Here is a 27046-nt window from a genome sequence, read left to right on the forward strand (position 1 = left end):
CTTCTTCACATCTACTCTTTGTAATGAAACAATCTTGATTTGTCTCCCAATGCAAAACATAGTCTTCTGTTTCTGCCTTCAGTAATATTTCATTTAGCTCCCCTCCAAAATTAGAAACAAGAAACTCATTATAGTGGGTTATGAAATTTACTCCTGATAGATTCTCAAATTTGTTATTAATATTTCATTATTATGATTGCTGATGGTCTTAGGTTCATGGGGAAGCTGTTCTGGGATAATCAATCTCCTGTCTTTATGAGAAACATTATTCATAAACTTATGTAAAAGGTCTGCTCTTTCATTATAGTATAACCAGCTAACAATCTATCTGTGTATGCCCATCTGACCTTGCAATTACTGGCTTATCTTTATGATCCATTGCAATGGAGTTATTAATTCCACTTCCCTAAGACTTCTATTCTTTTGCTCTGGAGGTCAGCTAGGAAGAATGATAGAGATACCATTAATAATAATTATCATCAACTCACGTGGCATATGGAAAACATTCTTTCAAAAGATTGGCATTTGCTCTTGAAGACAAGCAATGGTAGATGCCTCCATTTCCAGGAAAACATTGTCTCTAACTCAGGAACTTCAATTCAGTGATAGCAGTTACTGGCTGAGAAAATGAGAACACGGCAATTCAACAGCATGGAGGCTCTCAGCTGTAAATGGACTGATTTGTTTTTTATAAGCCTTCTGGCAAAATCCCCAATTATTACCTTTGTCCCTTTCATAATGGTCCTGCTTGTTGCATGATTTACCACTGTTAGTCTGTTAGTAAAAGAGAGAAGGGAGCACAAAGTGCCAGCCATACAAACACTAAAGTTCCCTGTTCCAACAGTGCTAGAACCTAATTCATGAAAATGTATTTACAGTCTATTTGTCTCAATCAAAAATGCTCTTAGGATCCCTCCTGTTTCAGGGAAGCATATTTTGTTTGGAAGTTAGGGATGGTGAAATCACAACATTATCACATCAGATTCTTGAAAGGGACTCACAAAGATCATCTTACTCAGCAAACCATTTGAAGGCAGGTTGTTGAAACTATTATGAGTTACTTATGCCCATGTTCTCTTACATCTCCTTGCGCAGGAAGAATGGTGAGAGTAGGAGTAATCTTGCAGAAAGTGATGGTGAGATTATACCAATGATTCTGGATTTCCATTGTTCTCTCCATTTATTCTTACTACTATCCAGGACCAGGCTCTGTATTTTTGCCCCATGACAGGATTACTGCAAGAGTTCCCTTAGTGGCTTCATCCAGTCAGGCTATCATCACTACCATCAGAATTATCAATGCCTCAGACTATTTCATTTTGTCACAATTTAGTAATCTAAATTAACTCCCTTCCTGGTTTCCAGTATAATTATTTTTTAAGGACAAGTACTTATTGGACATCTACTATTACCAAGCACCATTCTAGGCACTGTGGATAGCACAGAGAACAAAACAGACAAAAATACTCACTCTAGTAGAACTCATTCTAATTAGGAGAATGAGATAATAAATAAGTAAATATCTGATATGTCAGATGGTGGTCCAGGCTATGGACAATAATAACATAAAGAAGCAAAATAACAGTTGTTAGGGTGGGGTGATGGGAGAACAGAGAAATAGTTATAATCTCACATTTTTGTAAAATAGTTTTTCACCTCTCTTCTGAAATTTGCCTTTACCATCCTGTTATGTATGTTTACTTACATGCTTTTTGGAGGGAATTGGGCAGGATATATAGTAGGTAAATAGATATATTTATCCTATCATAATAATTCAAGTCTTTTGACTGGTTTTCAGGGTACTCTGTGATGATTAATTTTAGGTGTCAACTTGACTGGATTAAGAGATTACCCAGATAGCTGGTAAAGCATTATTCCTGAGTATGTCTATGAGGGTGTTTCCAAAAGAGACTGTCATTTGAATCAGTGGAATGAATACGGAAGACCCACCCTCACCCAATATTGGTGAGCACTGCCAAATCGGCTGAGGGCACAGACAGAAGAAAAGTCAGAAGAAAGGTAAATCTATATGTACTCTCTGTCTTCTGGAGTTGGGAGACCCTTCTTCTCCTGCCCTTGGACATCAGCAATCCAGGTTCTTTGGCCCTTGGACATCAGCAATCCAGGTTCTTTGGCCCTTGGACTCTGGGACCTACACTAGTCTTCTCAGGCCTTAGGCCTCAGACTGAGAGTTAACACCATTATCTTCCCTGGCTCTGAGGGCTTTGGACTTGGACTGAGCCACCCTACCAGCTTCCCTGGTTCTCCAGCTTGCAGACAGCACATCACAGGAATCCTCAGCCTCGATAATTGCATAAGCCAATTCCCCTAATAAATCCCTTCTCATATGTATGTGTGCATGTGTATGGGTATATGAGAGGATGTGTGTGAGTGTGTGTGTGTGCATGCGTGTACAGACACACACATAGAGAACCCTGACTAATACATCCTTCATATTCTGATCAAAATACACCTTTTCTTGTTGCTGGTGTTTTTTTTATTATACTTTAAGTTCTGGGATACATGTGCAGCACGTGCAGGTTTGTTACATAGGTATACATGTGCCATGGTGGATTGCTGCACCCATCAACCCGTCATCTACATCAGATATTTCTCCTAATGCTATCCCTCCCCTAGCACCCCACCCCCCAACAGGCCACAGTGTGTGATGTTCCCATCCCTGTGTCCATGTGTTCTCATTGTTCAACTCCCACTTATGACTGAGAACATGCAGTGTTTGGTTTTCTGTGTTAGTTTGCTGAGAATGATGGTTTCCAGCTTCATCCATGTCCCTGCAAAGGACATGAACTCATCCTTTTTTATGGCTGTATAGTATCCCATGGTGTATATGTGCCACATTTTCTTTATCCAGTCTATCATTGATGGGCATTGGAGTGGTTCCAAGTCTTTGCTATTGTTAACAGTGCTGCAATAAACATACATGTGCATGTGTCTTTATGGTAGAATAATTTATAATCCTTTGGGTACATACCCAGTAATGGGATGGCTGGGTCAAATGGTATTTGTAGTTCTAGATGCTTGAGGAATTGCCACACTGTCTACCACAATGGTTGAACTAGTTTACACTCCCACCAACAGTGTAAAAGCATTCCTATTTCTCCACATCCTCTCCAGCCTCTGTTGTTTCCTGACTTTTTAATGATAACCATTCTATCTGGTGTGAGATGGTATCTCACTATAGTTTTGATTTGCATTTCTCTAATGACCAGTGATGATGAGCTTTTCTTCATATGTTTGTTGGCTGCATAAATATCTTCTTTTGAGAAGTGTCTGTTCATATCCTTCATCCACTTTTTTATGGGGATGTTTGGTTTTTCCTTGTAAATTTGTTTAAGTTCTTTGTAGATTCTGGATATTAGCCCTTTGTTAGATGGATAGATTGCAAAAATTTTCTCCCATTCTGTACATTGCCTGTTCACTCTGATGACAGTTTCTTTTGCTGTGCAGAAGCTCTTTAGTTTAATTAGATCCCATTTGTCAATTTTGACTTTTGTTGCTAATGCTTTTGGTGTTTTACTCATGAAGACTTTGTCCATGCCTATGTCCTAAATGGTATTGCCTAGGTTTTCTTCTAGGGTTTTTATGGTTTTAGGTCTTATGTTTAAGTCTTTAATCCATCTTGAGTTATTTTTTGTATAAGGTGTAAGGAAGGGATTCAGTTTCAGCTTTCTGCATGTGGCTAGCCAGTTTTCCCAACACCATTTATTAAATAGGGAATCCTTTCCACATTGCTTGTTTTTGTCAGTTTTGTCAAAGATTGCATGGTTGTAGATATGTGGTGTTATTTCTGAGGCCTCTGTTCTGTTCCACTGGTCTATATATCTGTTTTGGTACCAGTACCATGCTGTTTTGATTACTGTAGCCTTGTAATATAGTTTGAGGTCAGGTAGCGTGATGCCTCCGGCTTCATTCTTCTCGTCCAGGATTGTCTTGGCTATGCCGGCTCTTTTTTGGTTCCATATGAAATTTAAAGTAGTCTTTCTAATTCTGTGAAGAAATTCAATGGTAGCTTGATGGGGATAGCATTGAATCTATAAATTACATTGGGCAGTATGGCCATTTTCACGATATTGATTCTTCCTATCCATGAGCATGGAATGTTTTTCCATTTGTTTGTGTCCTCTTTTATTTCCTTGAGCAGTGGTTTGTAGTTCTCCTTGAACAGGTCCTTCACATCCCTTGTAAGTTTTATTCCTAGGTATTTTATTCTCTTTGTAGCAACTGTGAATGGGAGTTCACTTATGATTTATATGATCAAAATATACCTTTTAAAACTTCAGTCTCTCAACACAGATTGAAAAGACTATTTAAATCTGTCACATCATTGTTGCTGATGGGTCTTGCCATAAAATTTTCTCTTCAAATTCCCTGAGAAGTTTATCCTATGGTAATATCATATACAACAGGTCCAGTGCATTATGATACTTTATGTGAAGATGCTCCAGATCAAGACCTGCCCATAAGGCTGTGGATGGTAGAGTGGAAGAAATAAGAGCCCCATCCCTATCATAAAAACAGTCTGACAGAATATGACTTAAGTTGTATATAAGAGGTTGTGAAAACCACAAGCTATAGCCCAACATATAGCATAAAGAATACAAGTATTTTCATTCCCATCCTGGGGGATCAGCAGGCATTAACTATAAGGGAACAGTAAGAATAATACTCAGGATGGAATATTTCACTTTATACAACATCTCATCAAAGTGTACCAAATTTGGACCCAAATCACCACACACTAGGCATGTTTCTTGCTCTCAGTTGAACTCAAAGTATACTAAGTTGAGGCTAGAAGCAAAAGACAGACATTTGAGGCCTGCTGAGAATTAAGCCAGCCCTTTATTGGAAACATAGAAATAAGAAGGCATACAGCAAAGGGAAAAGGTACACTTATTAGTATAAACCATTTTCTTCTCCCTAATCTGTGCCCCAGAAAAGGATAGTTTATAAAAGAGCTTAGAGATCAAAAAAATTTATTACAGACAAAATATCACAGCTTGTATAAGAAAGAAGAGTTAGAACTTGACTTACCAATTCCAAGACTAGTAAGTCAGTTAAGGGAGAGGATTTCACTAATACCTCAAGTCTAGAAATATATGTATGGTGGGTGTGTGTGTATGTGTGGGTGTATATATATATATATATATATATAGAGAGAGAGAGAGAGAGAGAGAGAGAGAGATTGATTGATTGATTGATTGTCTGGCAAAACTGCAGTGGAAATACCTGATTGTACATGAGCTAGCATATATGGATGAGGAAAGGTATTTCAGAAGGGTGTTATCATGGCCAGAATGCTCACTACGGTTTGAATATGTACCCCAAAGTTTGTTTGTTGGAAACTTGGTCTCTAATTCAGGGATGTTTTGGTCATGAGGGCACCACCCTCACAAATGGATTAATGCCACAGGAGCAGACTCATTATTGTATTCTGTTACAGCAACATAAAGACAATGCTCTATGTTTCTGAGATTAATAGAGATAGCAGTTAGAATGAAAGAAAATGTATTGTTGTGATACACTTGTATCCAATCATAACTGTTTGATAATTCATTTGCCAGTAGAGTTTAGAGTATGAGAAAATGGTATCAGATTTTTTCAGCACAGGAGAAAACTAATAAGGGTCAATTGACCAAGGGCAATAAACATTTTCCACTTATATCCAATACACCCCAGAGGAATTTTGTATGGAGTGGGAGTTTGTATTAGTTTCCTAGGGTTGTCATAACAAATTATAATTTTTGGCTTAAAACAAGAAACTATTCTCTCATAGTTCTGGAGGCCAGAATTCCGAAATCAAGATGTTAGCAGGGATGGTTCCTGCCGGAAGCTCTGAGAGAGAATCAATTCCATGCCTCTGTCCTAGCTTTTGGTTACTATTGGCATTTCTTGGCTTATGGTGGCATCACCTCGATTTCTGTATCTGTCTTCACATAGCTTTTAGTTCTGTCTCTCTGTATCTCAAATCTCTTTTTCTCTCCCATAAGGACACTAGCCATTGGACTTTGGGACCCTCCTAAATCCAGGATGATCTCAGCTCAAGATTCTTAAATTAATTACATCTGCAAAGACCCTATTTCCAAATAAGGTCACATTTACAGGTACTATGGGGTAGGTCTTGGACATATATTTTGGGGGGACACAATTCAACCCACTACAGATTCTCAGAAAAGGGGAGGTAAATCTTCAACAGCTGTCCAGAGGGGGCCATTCAACAACTGAAATTTTTCTTTTCAAAGAGCTAGGTATCTGTTGGTGTAGAAGTTCTTAATTTCTTAGGGGCTTGCCTTTTCCAAGGACTTATTACAAAAAAAGAGCTGCTAACTTTAAAAATCTACTTTATTAAGAGCTCTGTCCCTGAGGCTGTTACATCTGCATCTCTCTGGTTCTAAGAGTGCATACCTTTATTTTGCCAAGGCTCATATTTTACTTCATAACACCTAAAACACAAATCCTAATTTGTCCATACATCCTGGTGTTCTGGAAGTAAACAAGTGTATGATGGTAACATTATCACCTTAAATAAAACTAAAGGTCGTTAGACAATACATCCAATAATGTCTTCACTTTCTGTTCGTGTGAAGCGGTCTGGCATATAGTAGGTTTTCAATAAACATGTATTAACACTCATAACTGAACCATGAATGTAGGTTTAAAGACAGATTACTATGACCACAGCTATAAATCAGATTACTAGGCAGGCTGGGTGATCACACTCAGAAAAGTTACACCCCACTAGCAAACAAAACCTCTCCCATACCCTACTGCTAAGAACAACATAATCAAGGATGTCAATGACTGCACACAGGAACCAATAAAACTGAACGGTGCTTTTGGCTACTAAGCTATAGAAACCTCAGGAATATAGAAGAAGGAAAAGTATATCCCAGAATATGGCAGAAAGCCAGGTATAAACATGCCTGGTTACTAGAAATATGTTCCTTTCACATTATATTTCATATTGGCAAGACACACCCATTTCCTCCACTGCCAATGACACATGTTATGTATGAATCTAGCATATACACACATTTTACTCTGGAATGACAGTATTAAAGGGAAATAGACAATAGTCTTCATAGTTCCTGTTATACTAAAGCCTCAAGAGTTGCATTACCTTCTCAAATAGGATGGCTGTGATAGAAAACAAAAGTTCTGACAAAGGGCTAATATCCAGAATCTACAATGAACTCAAATAAATTTACAAGAAAAAAACAAACAACCCCATCAAAAAGTGGGAGAAGGATATGAACAGACACTTCTCAAAAGAAGACATTTATGCAGCCAAAAAACACATGAAAAAATGCTCACCATCACTGGCCATCAGAGAAATGCAAATCAAAACCACAATGAGATACCATCTCACACCAGTTAGAATGGCAATCATTAAAAAGTCAGGAAACAACAGGTGCTGGAGAGGATGTGGAGAAATAGGAACACTTTTATACTGTTGGTGGGACTGTAAACTAGTTCAACCATTGTGGAAGGCAGTGTGGCGATTCTAGAACAAGAAATACCATTTGACCCAGCCATCCCATTACTGGGTATGCACCCAAAGGATTATAAATCATGCTGCTATAAAGGCATGTGCACACATATGTTTATTGTGGCACTATTCACAATAGCAAAGACTTGGAACCAAGCCAAATGTCCAACAATGATAGACTGGATTACGAAAATGTGGCACATATACACCATGGAATACTATGCAGCCATAAAAAATGATGAATTCATGTCCTTTGTAGGGACATGGATGAAGCTGGAAACCATCATTCTCAGCAAACGATCGCAAGGACAAAAAACCAAACGCTGCATGTTCTCACTCATAGGTGGGAATTGAACAGTGAGAACACATGGACACAGGAAGGGGAACATCACACTCTGGGGACTGTTGTGGGGTAGGGGGAGGGGGGAGGGATAGCATTAGGAGATATATCTAATGCTAAATGACGAGTTAATGTGTGCAGCACACCAACATGGCACATGTGTACATATGTAACTGACCTGTATATTGTGCACATGTACCCTAAAACTTAAAGTATAATAATAAAAAAAGAAAACAAAACTAAATAGCTCATTATCCCTTTCCTGTAACATTCTGTGACATAAACCAAAACATTCTCTATTCCATACGCTGCAAGTCTTAAATGCAGGAGAAACTCTACAGAGTCCCTTATCAAACTCCTGTCATTTTCTCTTGGGTGTAAATAACAATAAAGAAGAAGACCTAATCACTCCTTTATAACTATATGATTTATGGGATAGCTCTTCTTATGGCTTCTGTGTAAGTAAAAATGTGTAAAAAATTAAATGAGCCCACGTTAACCTGGTGAAGAAAATTGCTTGCCTGGTATTGAAAAATGCCCTTCTGCATTACCTAGGCTGCACTGTAAACACTTGGGCTTTCCTTTGGAATGCTTGCAGATCAAAACAGATTGACTAGAAAAGTTACTGATCCATAGCTAGAAGGCAACAAAATGTAATCAAATGTTCCCATGCCCAAGAAAAGTGTGTGTGTGTGTGTTGGGGGTGGATGGTGATACTTGATTGAGCCCTATAGATCCTGCTGAGAAAGTGCTGTAATGAAACACAAATTATCCTGCCTTTGAGCAATAAACTGGAGGGCTGACACCTTAACTTGCCTGTTTCTAGGTGTGTTCCTCTTTCTAGCAATTAACCATGATAGTTTTATTATGGTCCACAGAACAGCTAATCAATAGGGTGGGATGCTAGTTACAGTCCACAGCCGGCTCTGTGTGCCTGCAAAAGGCCCACGATTTCGCTCCCAGCTGTTCAGTCTAATCCATTTATGGTTGTTTATGGCTCACAGTCAGAGAAATCTTCTATTTACAGCTCATTCATCATTCTTAACATTTTCACAAATCCAGGCCGAATGCTTTGAGGATGGGAAATAAACCCAGACTTCCCCAGTCCCCTTTGCTTTCTCAGCATATTGAATTTCCTTCTTCCTCTGAAAGGCTCACGAACCATATTTTGTTACACTCCAAAATTACATAAAACTTGTTTCACCTGACCCATGAGATTATGCTACTAGAAATTTAAAAGGCAAATATATAACTCTAATTTCTATTGTGCTTTACAGGAAGCTATATTGTTCTAAAGTGAGAGTCCTAGTCCTTTGGGAATGGGATAGGGTGGCCACGAGTGAAAGTCAATAACCAGTTGCAAATATTGCTACAATATTTATGGAAAACCAGACCAGAGAATGAATATCACCTAAGAGTATCACCAATATGGTATCAACTAAGTCTCCCAAGGTAGGCCAAGTCCAGTCCTTTCCCCCTTTTTTGAGCATGGAGTACCATCACATTACCATCTCTATGTGTATCATTATTGACAATAAACCATAGAATTTTCAGATCCATTCTTATTGAAACAAGTGCTCCCAAAGCTGGTTGAGAAATTTTGATAAAACTCCTAAGCCAAATTTGTCTTACTGGGGGGAAAATGCAGTTCTATGTCACCCAGGAATCAATGTCCTCCAGCCGAAGAACACCAGAAACACAAATTTAGTCAAACAAATTTAAGTGTACTGATTCTTTTCAATTAGGAAACACACATCATGGGGAATCATGGGGATTTTTCAGTGAAAGGAGCTTGTTGCAGGATTTGGGCTTATGTCGGGTTACTCTGAGGAGAGTTTAAGTTAAGTATGGTTTTGCTCTGGATTAGGTTCTCTTAGGAAGTAGTGATAATTCTATGCTTATCAATAATTTTTATTGAGGGGACATGAGGAATGCAGTGGGGCTAAAACTATAATTGATGAAGAAGTAACAGCAGCTCATATTCACCAGGGTTGGGGGGCATTTGGTCATCTCGATAGTTTGGGAATTGTTTTTGTCTGCATTCAGACATGATTACAAAGTAGTCTTGTTTTGTCTTGCTTTCTCATGGTAGCAGAGTGACCTTGTTTGATGTTACTGTACCGAGAAATTTTTATGTCCAACAAACAGAACACCAAGGTCCACCTGTGAGTGCCTTGCTAGCCCTAAGCAGGTATCAGTCAGGGACCGCAATTTTCTATCTCCTAGGTTTTGTAGAGGAAATAGAACCGTCATGCCCAAAGGCAATGGTAAAGTCAAGTTCCCTCCAACCCCCCAAAAAAGGTATGCACCACTGTACCTGGCACAAAGTATAGCTCATGCTCTCTGGAGAAATCCTCCCGTTTACATTGTCTCTGAAAAATTAACACAGTTGTTTCTAGTTTCTATAGCTATGATTTCTCAGGACTTGTTTCTGGCTGCTGCTAAGAGCTTCTATTTACCTGATTTTTTTTTTTTTTTTTGTAGAATTAAGCCAAAGAGTAAAAATATAAATAATTAAAAGGTACATGTCAAAAATATTAATAAATCACATTTTAAAATTAGAAAGAGTAAAGTTTTTTCCTCCTACTTATTCTACTTCAAAGAACTTTATACTCCTATAAGTGTTTTAGTACTACTTACAACATTCCTTATTAAACCTATAGCAATGAGAAAGATACGGACACCTAAGAGTGAGTATTTCAGGGGAAAATACTGAAAAAACAATCCCCACCCTGGATACATCTATCCCAGGATTCCGGTACTGAGCTCTACTGCCCATCTTATAAAAAAAATTCTCATCTTCCCTGACATCATTCTTTTATTAAATAAGTATTATTAAATACCTAATACACACAAGAACAGACTCCACTTTCATCAGTGTGGCAGAATAGATCATCTGAAAAGCCTTCTCCTTTAAAACATTTACATTGTGGATAAACCACAACAAATATAGTTTTAAATGCATTGCTGAACTCATGAGAAATAAAGGAAATCCTGAAGGGGAGAGGGCAGAGATGATGAGAAAGAGAAGTAGAATGCAAGAGAGAGAGGGAGAGAAAGGCTAAAACCAGACCAGTAAGCAAAAGCAAAAACCAGGGTTGGCTCAGGGACTATGCAGATACCAGAAACCCAGATTAGAGGATTAGTGTATTCCCTAGCTACTGAAATTAGGCCTTGGGCTAAAGCAAGAGCAAATTGAGCACCTAAATTGAAACCACTGCCCAGCCATGAGGAAGATCACACCCTTAGTGAACACTAGGAATTTTAAAAACAAACAAACAAACAAACAAAAATACTGCCTGACAGCAAAGGAAACCTATGAGAAAAACTGCCTCTTTTTCTGTAGTTCCAGATGTGGATAAATGATCTCTCCTGAGATTGCTAGCAATAGGCCTACCCTCAGTTACGTCTGGGGTTTACATTTATACTATCCTCAGGAAACTCCAAAACAAGAAGTAAGATTAAAGATGTCTCAAGTTGGTAACAACTCTTTGCACCTAGAAGAAGCAAACACAAAACCCTCTGGAAGAAAGCATCATTAATTGCAGACCCTTAGAACTCATACAAAATAAATTTAGCCAAAGTAAAACCATACTTAGAAGTAGCAGAAACAAGAAAAAATACTTATTTCATCTCTCAAACATTTTAGATATTAAAATTTTATGATACAGGACAAAACAGGCAGATTTGCAAAGGAACAAGGTAGAATACCTATAACTTAAAATATGAATGAAATTAAAAACTCAGTGGATAGGTTAAACAAAAGATTGGATAAAGCTGAAGAGACTAAGTGAACTGGAAGGTTAAATAGAAATAAATGCCCACAATTAAATTAAAAGACACAAAATGTAGAAAATATGAAATAGAAATTTAAAAATATAGAAGGTATAAGTGGGACGTCTGAATGTATGTCTACTTAAGGCTCTAGAAAGACAGAATGAAGAAAACAGTGGAAGCAATAAAGAGATAACGGCTGAGAAGATTCCACAATTAATGACAGACATGTATCTTCTGCTTTGGGAAAAACAATATATCCCAAGTACACTTAAATACACTGTGGTGAGATGTTAAAACACCAAAGACAGAGAAAATATTTTAAATGCAGTCACAGAGAAGGGAAGATAGATGACCTACGAAGGCATTTATACTGTGAATAGGATTCTCCACAGCAACAATAAACTCAAGAAGAAAGTAAAACATCTTCAAAGAGCTGAGGAAAACAAATGGAACTAGAACTGTATCTGTGTCAAAACTATCTTTTAAGAATGACAGCAAAATTTTAACAAAAATTGCGTGTACCATTATCAAACCCTTTCTAAAACAAATTGTAGAAGATGTTCTTCAGGAAGAAAGCAAATTAACCCCAAAGTATTTCTGAGTTACAAGAGAGAATAGTGAGGAGGATGTCAGCAAGAAGGAAAATTAGAAGGTCCCAGCTCCAGTTCCCTTCACAAAAATACTGACAGCAGCAACTATCCCCAGCCAAGAATACCTTTGTGAAAATTTCAGAACCCGAAAGAGACTGAAGTAGCTCCATGGAGCTCAAAAAAACAAGAAAAGCGGCATTAGAAGGTTAAAAGGAGTGGTTTTACACTGACCACTCACCTCTTCTCCAGGCCACACCATGAGACACCAAGAAGAATCCTCTGGAGCTGTGGTTTCTCCAACGGAGAAAAGAGAGTTCGAGGTGGACATCCATCTTCCTCAGAATTCTGGGGCACTCCCAGGGAGGCCCACTTCTGTCTCGCTCCATGGAGAATACTATGTGAATTGGCAAGACTAGCTAGACCATCTGGAATCAGCAGGGAACAAAGAAGGACAGGGGAAAGGGCTCACAGCAACCAGTCTTTGGATCTTGGTGGTGCTACTGTGTCCCTGCTAGAGGCCTCACCCAACCAGAGATCCCAGACCAACGCTCTGCCCACATGCAGAGCCAACCCAGTGGCCCCATCTGCCCAGGGAGCAAGGTTGGCTGTTCTTCCTAGCTGGGGTCCCTAGCTAGTAGTCTGGCCCAGCCACAGAACACAGAAGGTGGTCCCACCTTGTCCGGAAGCCCAGCCAGCAACCTTGCCCAACTGCAGGGTATATAGCTTGTCATTCGGTTCAACTGTGAAGCCTGGCCAGCAACCCTGCTGAACCACCCAGGACAACCAGTGACCCCACCCAACTGTGGAGCACAGCTTGAGGCCCTGCCTGAACATGGAGTCCAGTCAGTGACACCACCTGTCCAGGGATCACAGAGATCACAGGGATCTCCTGCAGTCCAGAGAAGATTGCAGAGCCCAGCCTGTGACCCCACCCAATCATGGAGCCCACCCAGCAGCAGCACCAGACAATGAAGCGGAGTCAGTGAAATTAAATAAACCCACTCATATATGTTCACCTAATATTTGACATGCAGAAGAATGAAACTGAACTCCTATCTGTCACCACTTACACAAATTGATTCAAAGTGGATGTCTTATGTAAGACCTGAAACTGTGAAACTACTAGAAAATAAAACATAAGGGAAACACTTCATGACATTGGACTGGAAGAGTATTTTTTGAATAAGACCTCAATAGAACAGGCAACGAAAGAGAAAAATAGATAAATGGGATTACATCAAACCAAAAGGCTTCTGCACAGCAAAAGTGTTGCAGGAAGTCAGGGACCCCAAACGGAGGGACCAGCTGAAGCCATGACAGAAGAATGTGGATTGTGAAGATTTTATGGACATTTATTAGTTCCCCAAATTAATACTTTTGTAATTTCTTATGCCTGTCTTTACTGCAATCTCTAAACATAAATTGTAAAGATTTCATGGACTCTTATCACTTCCCCAATCAATATCCTTGTGATTTCCTATGCCTGTCTTTATTTTAATCTCTTAATTCTGTCAGTTGAGGAGGATGTATATCCTTCCAGGACCCTGTAATAATTGCGTTAACTACACAAATTGTACAGCATGTGTGTTTGAGCAATATGAAATGTGGGCACCCTGAAAAAAGAACAGGATAACAGCAATTGTTCAGGGAATAAGAGAGATAACCTTAAACTCTGACTGCCGGTGAGCCGGGCAGAACAGAGCCATATTTCTCTTCTTTCAAAAGCAAATGGGAGAAATATCACTGAATTCCTTTTCTCAGCATGGAACGTCCCTGAGAAAGAGAATGCGCACCTAGGGGTAGGTCTCTGAACTGGCCCCCCCGGGGCGTACCTGTCTCTTATGGTCGAGATTGCAGAGGTGAAATAAACTCCAGTCTCCCATAGCGCTCCCAGGCTTATTAGGAAGAAGAAATTCCCGCCTAATAAACTTTGGTCAGACCGGTTGATCTCAAAACCCTGTCTCCTGATAAGATGTTATCAATGACAATGATGCCCGAAACTTCATTAGCAATTTTAATTTCGCCTCCATCCTGTGGTCCTGTGATCTGGCCCTGCCTCCACTTGCCTTGTGATATTCTATTACCTTGTTAAGTACTTGATGTCTGTCACCCACACCTATTCGTATACTCCCTCCCCTTTTGAAACTCCCTAATAAAAACTTGCTGGTTTTTGTGGCTTGTGGGGCATCACAGATCCTACCAATGTGTGATGTCTCCCCCGGACGCCCAGCTTTAAAATTTCTCTCTTTTGTACCCTGTCCTTTTATTTCTCAAGTCAGTCGATGCTTAGGAAAATAGAAAAGAACCTACATGATTATCGGGGCAGGTCCCCCGATACAAAAGAAACAATCAATAGAGTGAAGAAACAACTTACAGAATGGGAAAAACTATTTGTAAACTACGCACTGGACAAGGGATTAATATCAAGAATATGTAAGGAACTCAACTCAAAAGCAAACGAAAAAATCAAATAATCTGATTTAAAAATGGGCAAAAGTTCTGAACAGACATTTCTCAAAATAAGACATACAAGTGGCCAACAGGTATAAGAGAAATGCTCAGCATCACTATCAGAAAAATGCAATTCAAAACCACATTGAGGTACCACCTCACAACTCTTAGGATGGCTATTATCAAAAAGACAAAATAAAGATGCTGCAAGGAGACAGAGAAAGAGGACCTCTTATACACTGTTGGTAGAAATTTAAATTAGTGCAGCAATTATGGACAACAGTATGGAGGTTCCTCAAAAAATTAAAAATAGAACTACAATATGATCACACAATTCCACTATTGGGTATAAGAAAATGAAATTAACATGTCAAATATATATGTGTACCCCCATGTTTATTACATCACTATTTACAAATTGCCAAGATATGGAATCAACCTAAGTGTCCATCAACAAATAAATGGATTAAAAAATCCACATACACAATGGAATACTATTCAGTCACAAAAGAATGAAATCCTGTCATCTGTGACAAGATGGATGAACCTAGAGAACATTATGTTAAGTGAAATAAGCCAAGTAGAAAAGGACAAATAGCATATTATCCCATTTGTATGTGGAATCTGAAAATGTTAATCTCATGGAAGTAGAGAGTAGAATAGTGGATACTAGAGGATAGGCAGGGTATGGGGGAGGGGCAATGAGAAAAGGTTGGTCAACAGGTACAAAATTATAGTTGTATAGGTGGAATAATTCTAGTATTCTATTGCCCAGTAGAGTGACTATAGTTAAGAACAGTGTATATTTCAAAACAGCTAGAAGACGGAATTTTGAATATTCTCACCACAAAGAAATGACCAGTGGTTTGAAGAAATGGATATGTTAATTACTCTGATTTGATCATTGTACAATGTATACATGCATTGAAACAGCACATTTTACCCCATAAATATGTACAATTAACATGTGTCAATTAAATATGAAATATAACCTTAAAAATTTACCGCGGTGGCTCATGCCTGTAATCCCAGCACCTTGGGAGACTGAGGCAGGCGGATCTCAAGGTCAGGAGTTCGAGACCAGCCTGGCCAACATGGTAAAACCCCGTGTCTACTAAAACTACAAAAATTAGCCAGGCGTGGTGGCAGGCGCCTGTAATCCCAGTTACCCAGGAGGCTGAGGCAGGAGAATTGCTTGAACCCAGGAGGTGGAGGTTGCACTGGGCTGAGACTGTGCCATTGCACTCCAGCCTGGGCAACAGAGTGAGACTCCATCTCAAAAAAAAAAAAAAAAAAAAACTTTTAATCTTATAAATAGCCCAATTACCTGTCACTCATAATAAAAGTTATATTTAGAGACAATTCAAGCATATATGTTTTTGAGAATAAGATATATATCTAGTACTTTCAGTAATAAAACATTGTCATCACCTAATAATAATAATAATAATCACTAATTATGGAGATTACAATTAACTCAAATACTGGACAATAACAGTATGTAAGGCTGGAGGGGGTAATGGGAGGAAAACTGTTGTAAGATCTATGTATTGTTTGGTGTTAAGGGGTTAAAGATACTAATTATGTTTAGAATTATTTGACAAGTATACATGATGATACTTTAAGGTGAATCATTTATACAGAACTAAGGGTATAATTTTCAAACAAGTAGAAGGGACAAAATGATTTTTTTAAACAGTCAATCCAAAAGAAAGCAAAAGAAAAAAAAAGAGAGAAAATAAGCATAGAAAAAGTAGGACAAATAGAAAGTTTAAAATAAGATGGTAAAAATTTATCCAAATTGATCAGTAATCACAATAAAAGTACACAATGTAATGAAACAAAGTATTTTAGGAATACAAAGTAATTGTAAGAAACATGCATGTTGTCCTCAGTTATTTATTCTAGACTTGTCGTTGACCTGTTTATGTCTCATTTTGGATTGTTTTCTGACTCACTGACTTATCAGAGTACAGAGCTCAGTAAGTTTGTCTCCTGCTGTGTGAGGAAGGTTTGCTTTTCATTTATCCTAAAATGACCTTTTGAGACTCAAGAGATATCCACTGAGGACTAGTACTCTGGGGGTTGAAAATAATTGTTTGATTCCCCTTTTCAACTGCTTTATGATTCCATGGACATCAATCTTACTGCCTCTCAGCTTTCCCCTTATGTATGTGTTCTGTCCGGAGAGTTAGATGCCCACTCCAACTCCATCTCATTTTGGGAACCAGGGAAATAACTCAGATGTTGAATCTTTGAGTAATACTCAAGTTCAGAAAATGAAGCCTCATAAATCTCAGAAACAAATATGTCAATTACAGAGACGATTTCAGCCACCAAATAAATAAATAAAACACAATTAGTCAGACTGGTTTCTTATATAATTTCTTCTAGAAGGTGTTTTCTTTTCTTTTTTTTCTTTTTTTTTTTTTTGAGACAACATCTTGCTCTGTCACCCAGGCTGGAATACATTGGTGAGATCTGAGCTCACTGTAACCTCCACCTCCCAGGTTCAAGTGATTCTTGTGCCTCAGCCTCCTGAGTAGCTGGGACTACACGCACACGCCACCACACCTGGCTAATTTTTTGTATTTTTAGTAGAGATGGGGTTTCCCCATGTTGCCCAAGCTGTTCTCGAACTCCTGACCCCAGGTGATCCACTTGCCTCCGCCTCCCAAAGTGACGCAATTAAAAGTGTGAGCCACCGCATCCGGCCCCACTCCTCTTTGATCTAAGAAATCACTAAGGAAATTTTTAAGATACTTTTTGTTGGTTCTGTACGGTAATAACGAAAATATTTTAGGTTAAAAAATACTGTATTTAGGCCAGTATATTATTATACATTTTAGTGTGAAAATTATTTCTAACAAAATGTTTAACTATAATCATAATTTAATAAATAAGTGATGATAATTAGCTTGTGTAAAATTAGCATAAAATCAACCTATAAATTCCTAAATGATATAGTGTTTTCAGTTTTGGAAACCAGTTGTTTATACCAAGGAAAGTTGAACTGTTGCTAAATACTAAAGATTAAATGAGATAAAGGATAGAAAAGTGGTTGTCCAAACATTAAGTGCTATCAAATGAAGGTGGTTAATATAATTATGTTTATTAAAGAGGTACATAAACATTGTTGAGCAGAAATTGATGGCTCTGGAAATAGGACATATATAATAAGAACATGGGAAACAAGGCTTCATTAACCAGTTGGATCATCACCACCACCACTATCAAATATCATTTTGTAACAGTGTAGTTCCAGAATACATGTTCCCCTCAGAAACCCCGAAATTTCAGCAGCTTGCAGAGTAAGACCTCAACTCAGCTAATGCTCTATTGGCAACACAGTATCTTCTAATACTCTTTCATGTTCAAGTGCTATAATTTGCATTTTTAAAAGTCTGTACCTGCTTTTACTGCAGTAAATACAACACAAAAGTCTACCATACCTTTATAGGAGCCTTTATTTACCTAGCATTAGTTATCCTTGATAAATTCGAACATGTTCTTAGAAGAGATAGGTTTTTAGTTGCAACTCGTGTAATGAAAAGAATCAGAGACAACGCAGGATACTGATTGTGTCATGGAAGTGTCACCATTCTTTCTGAGAGCCACCATAAGCTGAGGCACAGCAGTAAAATGCTTGAGGGACCCTGGCTGATCCCCTCATAGCTGGATGGTAGTTTGCTCTTCGATTTGTCATTTCTTGTTTTCCTACGTTTTAACGTGGTGCTTTGTTGATACCATATTGCCACTTTCTTCCTTTTCAATTTCCCTCACCCATTTCATATACCATTGTCCTCTTTTATGAGAAATTCCTTTTCTGAGAACCCGGCTTATAATCACCTTCCCATTTCTATGCCTCCTTTCTGACATGTAAAATACCTACTATCAGTTCACCCTCATTCATTTCTGCAGTTTCTCCTTTTTGCCTTAGATGCTCATTTTCTATGCCATCTCCCATTCTCATTTATATGGGATTTCCCTTTCTCTTTCACTAAATGTGGCTTTCATTTATTTCAATGACCTTAAGAAGCCCTTTATCCTGACATTTCTATGATTGTGAGCTGTTTATTCCCTTTTTAATATAAATAATTTTGAAAGTTTAGCAGGGAGCCTTTTTTCATCTCAGGCAGTTAACTGCTTTTTTTTTTTTTTTTTTTTTTGGCTAAGGTTTAAAAGAACCTCATTTTGCCAGAGTGTTTTGAAAATAGTCATCCCAAATAATACAGGAAAACATCCTAGTTCAAGAATTTGTTGGAGAATGCAAGCTTGAGCCAAAAAAAAAGAATTGTTATCATGTGTAGATTCAATATAGAACCTACTGGCTTTGCAAAAAAAAATTTAATATTTTCTAGTTAGCAATGGTTCCAATTTTATCCAAAGCACCATTATTACTGAGTATACTTATATTTGACCAAATATTGCTTCTATGGCTCTTGCAATTGAAGATGCCATCAATCATGGCACTATCCACAGATGTAACACAAAAGCTTTGTCACTGAAATACTATTTATTTCATGGTCTTACTTCAAGTTCTCTGATAATTTTACGTGTTGTTTTTCAAAAATATTCAGACATCATTTTCTTCATATTGGATGAACTTTTGTCACTGACAATCCTGGGTAATGATAAACCTTTACTGTAGACTTAAGGTTCACCTTTAAGAAAGCTTTGAATCATTCAGAAAGTGTTCAATATGCTATTGAGCCCTATGAAGGTAGTCATTGAGAATCATCATTTTCTACCCACAATCTGATTCTCTCAGAGAAATTGTGCCAGTGCCTTGATAGATTCAGTTAAATTCATATAATAGCTTTTACTTGATGGTAAATATATATAAACCACATGATATTATAACCCAAACAAATCCCAATTGAGGGACATTCTACAAAATGTCAAACCAGCACTCCTCAAAACTGTCAAGGTTATGGAAAGCTAAGAAGGTCTGAAAAACTGTCACAGCCAAGAGAAGCCTAAGGATGCTGGACAATTAATTGTTATCCTGGATGGGATTCTGGAACACAGAAAGGATATTAGGTGAAAACAAAGGAAATCAAAATAAAATACAAACCTTAGTTAATGATGTATTAATCGGTTCATTAATTGTGACAAATACACCACTTTGACTTAAAATGTTAATAATAGGAGAAAGTGGTTGTGGCGTATATGGAAACTCTCTGTACTATCTGCAGTTTTTCTGTAAATCTAAAAACTGTTCTAAATTTTGTAAAGAAAAAAAAGTTTACTAAAAAAATAGTGTCAAGCAAACAATCAAAATAACTAGGCACCAAAAGAAACTGATAACATGAAAAATAGACAGCATAAACAACAGATAAAAGAGGAGATCCAAAAATCATAGAAAGTAAGACTAAAAGCAATGTCTATAACACAAATATCCTTAATATTTTCATGTAGATAAAAGCTGAGCTTGACTGAGCTTGAAAATGTTAGCAGGAAACTTGACACTATAAAAATAGCACGCCAGAACCAAATGGAAAACCTAGAAATGATTAGTTCAATAACCAAATTCAGGAATGCAATGAATGGGCTGAACAGCTGAAATTCATGAAATGGAAAATAGTTCATATTTTAAAAAACTTATCCAAGATGAGACAAATAGAAAGGAATAATGAAAAGTAAGTAAAGGCAAGTGATAGATAGAAAGGATACTGTAAGAAAATCTAACATATGTATAACCTGAATTGCAGAAAGCTAAGAAAAATGAAACAGGAAGGGTATTTGGGGAAATAAAAACTGCAAACTTTCCAAAACTGATGACAGATATCTAATCTATACATTTGGGGATCCCAAAGGATAAAAAAAATCCACAACAAGACACATAATGATAAACTGAACATAAACAATGAATAAAAGAAAATCTTTAAAGCAGCAAGAAACAGCAAGAAGAAAAAAGTTCTTTCAAAGGAGAAACACTTAGACAATAATAGCATATATGTCAGGAACAGGGAAAATAGAGTTAAACTGTTCTGAGATCTTTGAGTTTTCAGAGGAGAGTTAAACTACCAATTAATTCAGGCTTTAGTAAGTTAAGGATGAGGTAATTTCTAGGCTAATTACCAACAGAATAACAAAATAAAATATAAATACCTGTGGGAAAATAGAGATAAAAATCAATCAACCCAAAAAAAAGTTTAAAAAGGAAAGAAAATTGAGAAAGAAGAGAAAAAACAAAAAAAAGTACATAGGAAGATAGTAGATTTAAACACAAATACATCAGTTATTACATTGCATGTTAATAAACTCGGCATTCCAATTAAAAGAAAAAGATTCACAGGCTGAATTTCCAAAAAACGAATATGCTGTGTGCAAGAGACATATAAAAACCATAAGGATACAGAATTGTTGAAAGTAAAATGATTGGAAAAGATATACTATTCCAGTAATAGCCAATAGAAACTGGATGTGCCTTTATTAACATCAAATATAATAGATGTTTATACAAAAATATCATTAAACCATAAGTGATATGACAATTCTAAACTTATTTATACTGTAAAACTTGGCCTTTAATATGCAAAGCAAAAGTGACAGAACTCAAGCAATTCATACATACACAAAACAGAAATCCAAATGGCCAGTAAACATTTTTAAAAGTGCTTAACTTCAATGACAACCAAATAAATTAAGATTATAATGAAATACTGCTACACACCCACAAGAAGACCAAAACTTTTAGTTTTTTAAGATTGAAAATAAAGAGTGTTGATAAAGATGAGGAGCAAGTGAAAATCTTATACATTGCTGGTAGGGCTGTAAATTGGTACAATCGCTTTGAAAACTCATTTGGCATTATATTAAATTTTAACATTAAAGTATATCTCATGATCATGTTGTCCTATTTTATTATCCAAACAAAGACATTTTTGAGAGTGAAATGGGGCACTATAAATAATTACACCAGGACAATAGGTAACAACCAGGACTGAATCAAGCAAACCAGGATATAATGCCTCCCTACTATGACCCCACAATTCTCACTCTTATCTCCAACACAAATGCATGTGTTTATATACCAGGAGCAATACTGATAATAGCTGAAAATTGGATTGAACCCCAATGTCTGTCTACAGAAGGAAATGTGTTATATTCACAGAGAGAGAGAGAGAGAAAGAGAACAAACAATACAGATGATATCTCATAAACATAATATTGAGCAAAAGCCAGACACAAAAGGATACATACTATAGAACTGCATTCATATAAAATTCAAAAAAGACAACAATATGGAGTTTGAGAATATAAACAAATGATAAAACTATAAATAAAATTAAGGAAGTAACAATTATACATGTTAGAAGAACTTCTAGCATTATAAATGTTAGAAGATAACTTCTAACATGTATAATTGTTACTTCCTTAATTTTAGGGAAGGTAAGGAGGAATGAGTACTTTCAAGAGAGTGTAGGGGTTCTTCTTCAATCACTTCATCTATGCTGTATGGTATGAGCGCTATATTTATTTTCTTTGCTCTTCTGTATGTTTACTATGTCTTTCAACAAAAAAAAAGTTTTTTTTTTTAAAGAGAATACCAGATGCTAACCAAGGAAGTACTAACTAGTAATGTACAGAGGGAGCCAGGGGCTGGCACTGCAATATGTAGTATTCAAGCTGAACAAAGAAGGCTTTTTGAACAACAATATCTCAGCTCTACTTTTGCTTAAAAGAGAAGTTGCAAAACAAAAGCATTTGTAAGACAAGAACACTGCTAGAAAAAAAGAAAAAAGAACCCTACTAGAAAGAAAGAAACCTTGTGAAGCTCAGTTCAATATTACACTGGAGCACTGAGAATCCCCTTTTCCAAGGTTCTTTACCAAACAAAAATATTAAAGAATCCTGTTTATAATATAACCTGACCCTTCAGAATGGAACCCCACAGCCATGCTAGAATGAGACATAGGTGTGCTTTTCCCATCTTTCTGAATAAACGGTATTATACCTTAATCTTTTCAGTTGTGTCGCTAAATCTAAATAAACCAAAGGAATGCAAAAAAAATGGGACAATTTCTCTTATGTATCTCCCCCTCCATCAGGCTCAGACAAACCTCTGAAAGTGTTCCAAGAGATGGTCCTATCAACCTGTCATTTGCTGAGTAAATAGAACAGATTTGACCTAGGTCTTGATTTTATGAGTTTTATTTGTCTGTTTTCAGCAGGAGGTAAAATGTGCCAAGTTGTTACTTCATTTTCACTCTAAGGTTTAAACACAAATAACCATTCATCTAAGTGTTGGACTGCACAGTACAGAACCACTTAAATCCCAGGAACATGTCACTTGTGCTAATGGCTTCCACTAGTCTATGAGGAAATGTTACTTGCATCTTGCTGACCACTTTGGATTGATTAAGGCAAGGAGAAATAAAGAGATCTCAAAGGAAAATTCACCCCCTGTCTTAAATGCATGGAATCAGCATGTCGAGGAGTTTAGAAACACATTTCATGAGGGAATCTTCAAAGCCTGCAAGGGACAAATCCCCCATTAAAAATTAAATTTGCACTCTCAAGGACTCAGTCAAGAAATACTTTTGCTACAAACGACATAAGTAGGACAAATGATAATGTCTGGATAAAGATCATAGAGTAAATAATACTATGTCAGTATTTTTTATTTTAATAATTGCACTGTGATTATGTAAGAGATTGCTCTTGATTTTATGAAACTCACACTGAAGTTTTAGTGGTAAATGGATGTCATATTTGCAACTGGCTCTCAAGTAGTTTAGGAACAAAAAGCTTATTCAAATCTGTATCTGTAGAAAGAGAAAGAATACGAGAGAAAAGGAATGTGGTAAAATATTAACATTCAGAAAAGCTGAATGAAAGCTATATGGGAATATTTGTACTATTTTTGCAACTTTTCTATAAACTCTGAAATTATTTCAAAATAAAACATTAAAAGTCAACGAACTCATGGGTTAAAGTCTAGAATTAGGAACCATTACGTAACTCTTTGATAAGAGGAACATATGCAGGCTCAGACAATAATAAACTATGACTGTGGACAAAGCACTTGATTTTCCTGAATCTCAGTCACAGCATCTTTAATGAAAATGAGCTGATTAGATAGTGTTTGAGCACAATTCCAATTCTAAAATGTTATGGTTCAAGGTTTTATTATTTGTCCCTCATCCTCTCCTCCTTTTCAACTGTCTAATAACCTCTCTCAAGGATTTATAGAAATAATGACAGCAGTTAACATTTAGTGAGTATGAATTCTATTGTAGGTAACTTTCTAATTTATACATTATACATAATGTATACATATAATTTATACATTATACATAATGTATACATATAATTTATACATTATACATAATGTATACATATAATTTATACATTATACATAATGTATACATATAATTTATACATTATACATAATGTATACATATAATTTATACATTATACATAATGTATACATATAATTTATACATTATACATAATGTATACATATAATTTATACATTATACATAATGTATACATATAATTTATACATTATACATAATGTATACATATAATTTATACATTATACATAATGTATACATATAATTTATACATTATACATAATGTATACATATAATTTATACATTATACATAATGTATACATATAATTTATACATTATACATAATGTATACATATAATTTATACATTATACATAATGTATACATATAATTTATACATTATACATAATGTATACATATAATTTATACATTATACATAATGTATACATATAATTTATACATTATACATAATGTATACATATAATTTATACATTATACATAATGTATACATATAATTTATACATTATACATAATGTATACATATAATTTATACATTATACATAATGTATACATATAATTTATACATTATATATAGTATATATACATTTATATACATATACATAATTATATAAATTTATATACATTTTATATATGTGTATAAATTAGAAAGATTATATATATATAATCTCATTTGATCTTCACAACAAACAGATTTGTAGGAACTGTTATCATTCTCATTTTGTAGAGGAAACTGGGGCATAGAGACACATCAAAATATACCTCAGGTGATACAATTGGTAAGTGGACTGAGCTGGGCCAAGAGCTTATGCTCACATTCTTTATACCAGAGGTCATAAAACTTTTTCCGTAAGTGGCCAGATGGTAAATATTTTAGGCTTTGCATACCACATAGGTTTCTGTCACATGTTCTTCTTTGTTTTGTTTGTATAACTCTTTATAAATAGGAAAAAAAATTCTTAGCTCAGAAATTGGGCCAGATTTAGCATACAAGATGACTGTTACCCATACCTGAACCTTGAATGGGGACTGATCAGTCACCAAATGACATAACTGGAAAGAGACCCGAGTGATTAACTCATCTAACTGTATTATATAGATGAGGCACTAAGATATCAAGTTATTTGCCCAAGTCCATGTTGGTCATTAGAGCCTGATCAAAGATTAAAACCCTAGTCTTCTGACTCCTCATTCAGTGCACTTGCAGTCACAGAACAATCAATTCTAGATGCATACTGGAAAAACCTAAAGTATGCTATTAACTTATATGTTCATTTATGGCCACAAGCAACTGATGATCGACTTTAAATCAAGCTGGAAAGCAAGACCTACATAAAAGTTTTCAATGACAACGAATATTACATAATTAAGTACTTAGCTATTGAAATTGATTCAAATCAACTCAATATTTTTGAGGAACTGCCATGTGTCTAATACTGTGTGAGAACAAAAAGAACTAAGTGAACTCTGCCTTTAAAAGAAAGCCTTCTGGAGAAACACAAAATTGTGAGCAAAAGACAAGAAAACAAGATAAGGAAATAATCAATGAGGGCTGCAGCTATACCAGGAGTTTCTATGAGAAATAGATCTGCAGATAGAGCTTGAAGAAATGGGGTAAGCCCTTTGGAGAAGTCTTCTGCTTTGCAGTTGCATGGACTTCAACTGAGCAAACATCAAACAAAGACTAAGTGAGAACAAAAGTTATGGGACATGGTGATTAAAAAGGCATTGCATCTGTGCTCAAAGACCTTAAAATCTGATGAAGACCACACAATTTCACTTGTGAAATCCTTAAAGATTTGAACACGTCTCATGGTAGTTCTCCCAAGAGCTATTAACTTGACAGCTAACACAGAAGACACAGTGCTAACAAAGGAATGAAAATTGATGATTGCATAGGAAAATGGTGACTTGATTAACTAAGTTCTCAATAGTTACCTCCAGGGTAACTTCTCCCTGACTTCTCTACATGACAGTTCTCTCTGGGGCAGGAAGAACAGTGTTCAGGTAGTAGAAAAGTCAAGTATCCAGCCCATTTGAGCTGAATCTGTTATCTTTGTCACTGCAAAATTTAATATGACACATATTTGCTGTTTTATTTGTTTACCAGTACAAACATCAGTGGAACATATTAATTTGTACCAAAGCAAACTTTGACCATCAAAGTCCATAAGCTTTCTTCAACCTTACTCTATTCAAAACTTTATCCTAAAATTATAAGGTATCATAATGTTGGCTATAAAATTGATGTGATGTCAAATTCACTTGAATATTCACCAATAGTTCATGCCTGCATATTACTGTCAAGTTCTTACAGCCTTACAGTAGTTCTTGTAAGCTATGGATATGATGCCAATATTTTTACATAGTGGCACCAGGAGCTAAAATAAGACAGCTAATCTGGTGGGTAACAGAGGGAAGGGAGGGAAAAGTCTTAAGTTCTTTGAAATGACTACTATTAAAGTGTGAGAGTGAAATACAAAAATAACTAGATGACAATTCGAATATCCAGGTTTTGCTTTTGGTTATGCCACTAATAAGATATGAGATGGTGAAAAAGCAACTTCTTTGGCCTTCAATTTTTTTTTTTATATGAAAATGAAGGGCTGGATGAAATGACCTCTAAAGGCCCCTTTAATTTTAACTCTATCATTCAATGGATTACACATATTTTACTGTAAATATAAAAGTTTATTTTATGTATTTTAATTGATACATAATAATTTTACATATTTATGAAGTACATGTGATTTGTAATACATGCATACAATGTGTAATTATCAACTCAGGGTAACTGAGGTATTCATCACCACAAATATTTATCATTTATTTATGTTGAGAACATTTCAAATATTCTCTTCTATTTTGAAATATACGATAAATTATTCTTAACTATAATATTGTACTGTGCTATTGAACACTAGATCTTATTCCTTCTATCAAACTAACTGTTTCAATGGAAGTAAAACCAGGAGTCAAGAAAGAGCATAAGACTGGGATTTAGAAAACTTGACAACTAGTCCTGACTCTGTTGTTCATTAGCTTTGTGACTATACACAA

At 36.2% G+C, this 27046-nt stretch overlaps 1 long non-coding RNA gene across 2 annotated transcripts in view; it reads right to left on the minus strand.

The window, feature by feature from the left end:
* Window positions 1-497: 497 nt before the first annotated feature.
* The window catches only part of LOC134729764 (uncharacterized), a 289580-nt gene continuing 263031 nt past the window's right edge, over window positions 498-27046 (minus strand). The window contains exon 9 of one of the 2 annotated variants that reach the window (XR_010111181.1): window positions 498-619. This is a non-coding gene — a long non-coding RNA (uncharacterized LOC134729764). The remainder of the gene's footprint in view (window positions 620-27046) is intronic. The other variant, XR_010111182.1, reaches the window with a different exon arrangement.

This window comes from Pan paniscus, chromosome X, assembly GCF_029289425.2.
Source record: "Pan paniscus chromosome X, NHGRI_mPanPan1-v2.0_pri, whole genome shotgun sequence".
In the NCBI taxonomy this organism is placed as follows: domain Eukaryota; kingdom Metazoa; phylum Chordata; class Mammalia; order Primates; family Hominidae; genus Pan; species Pan paniscus.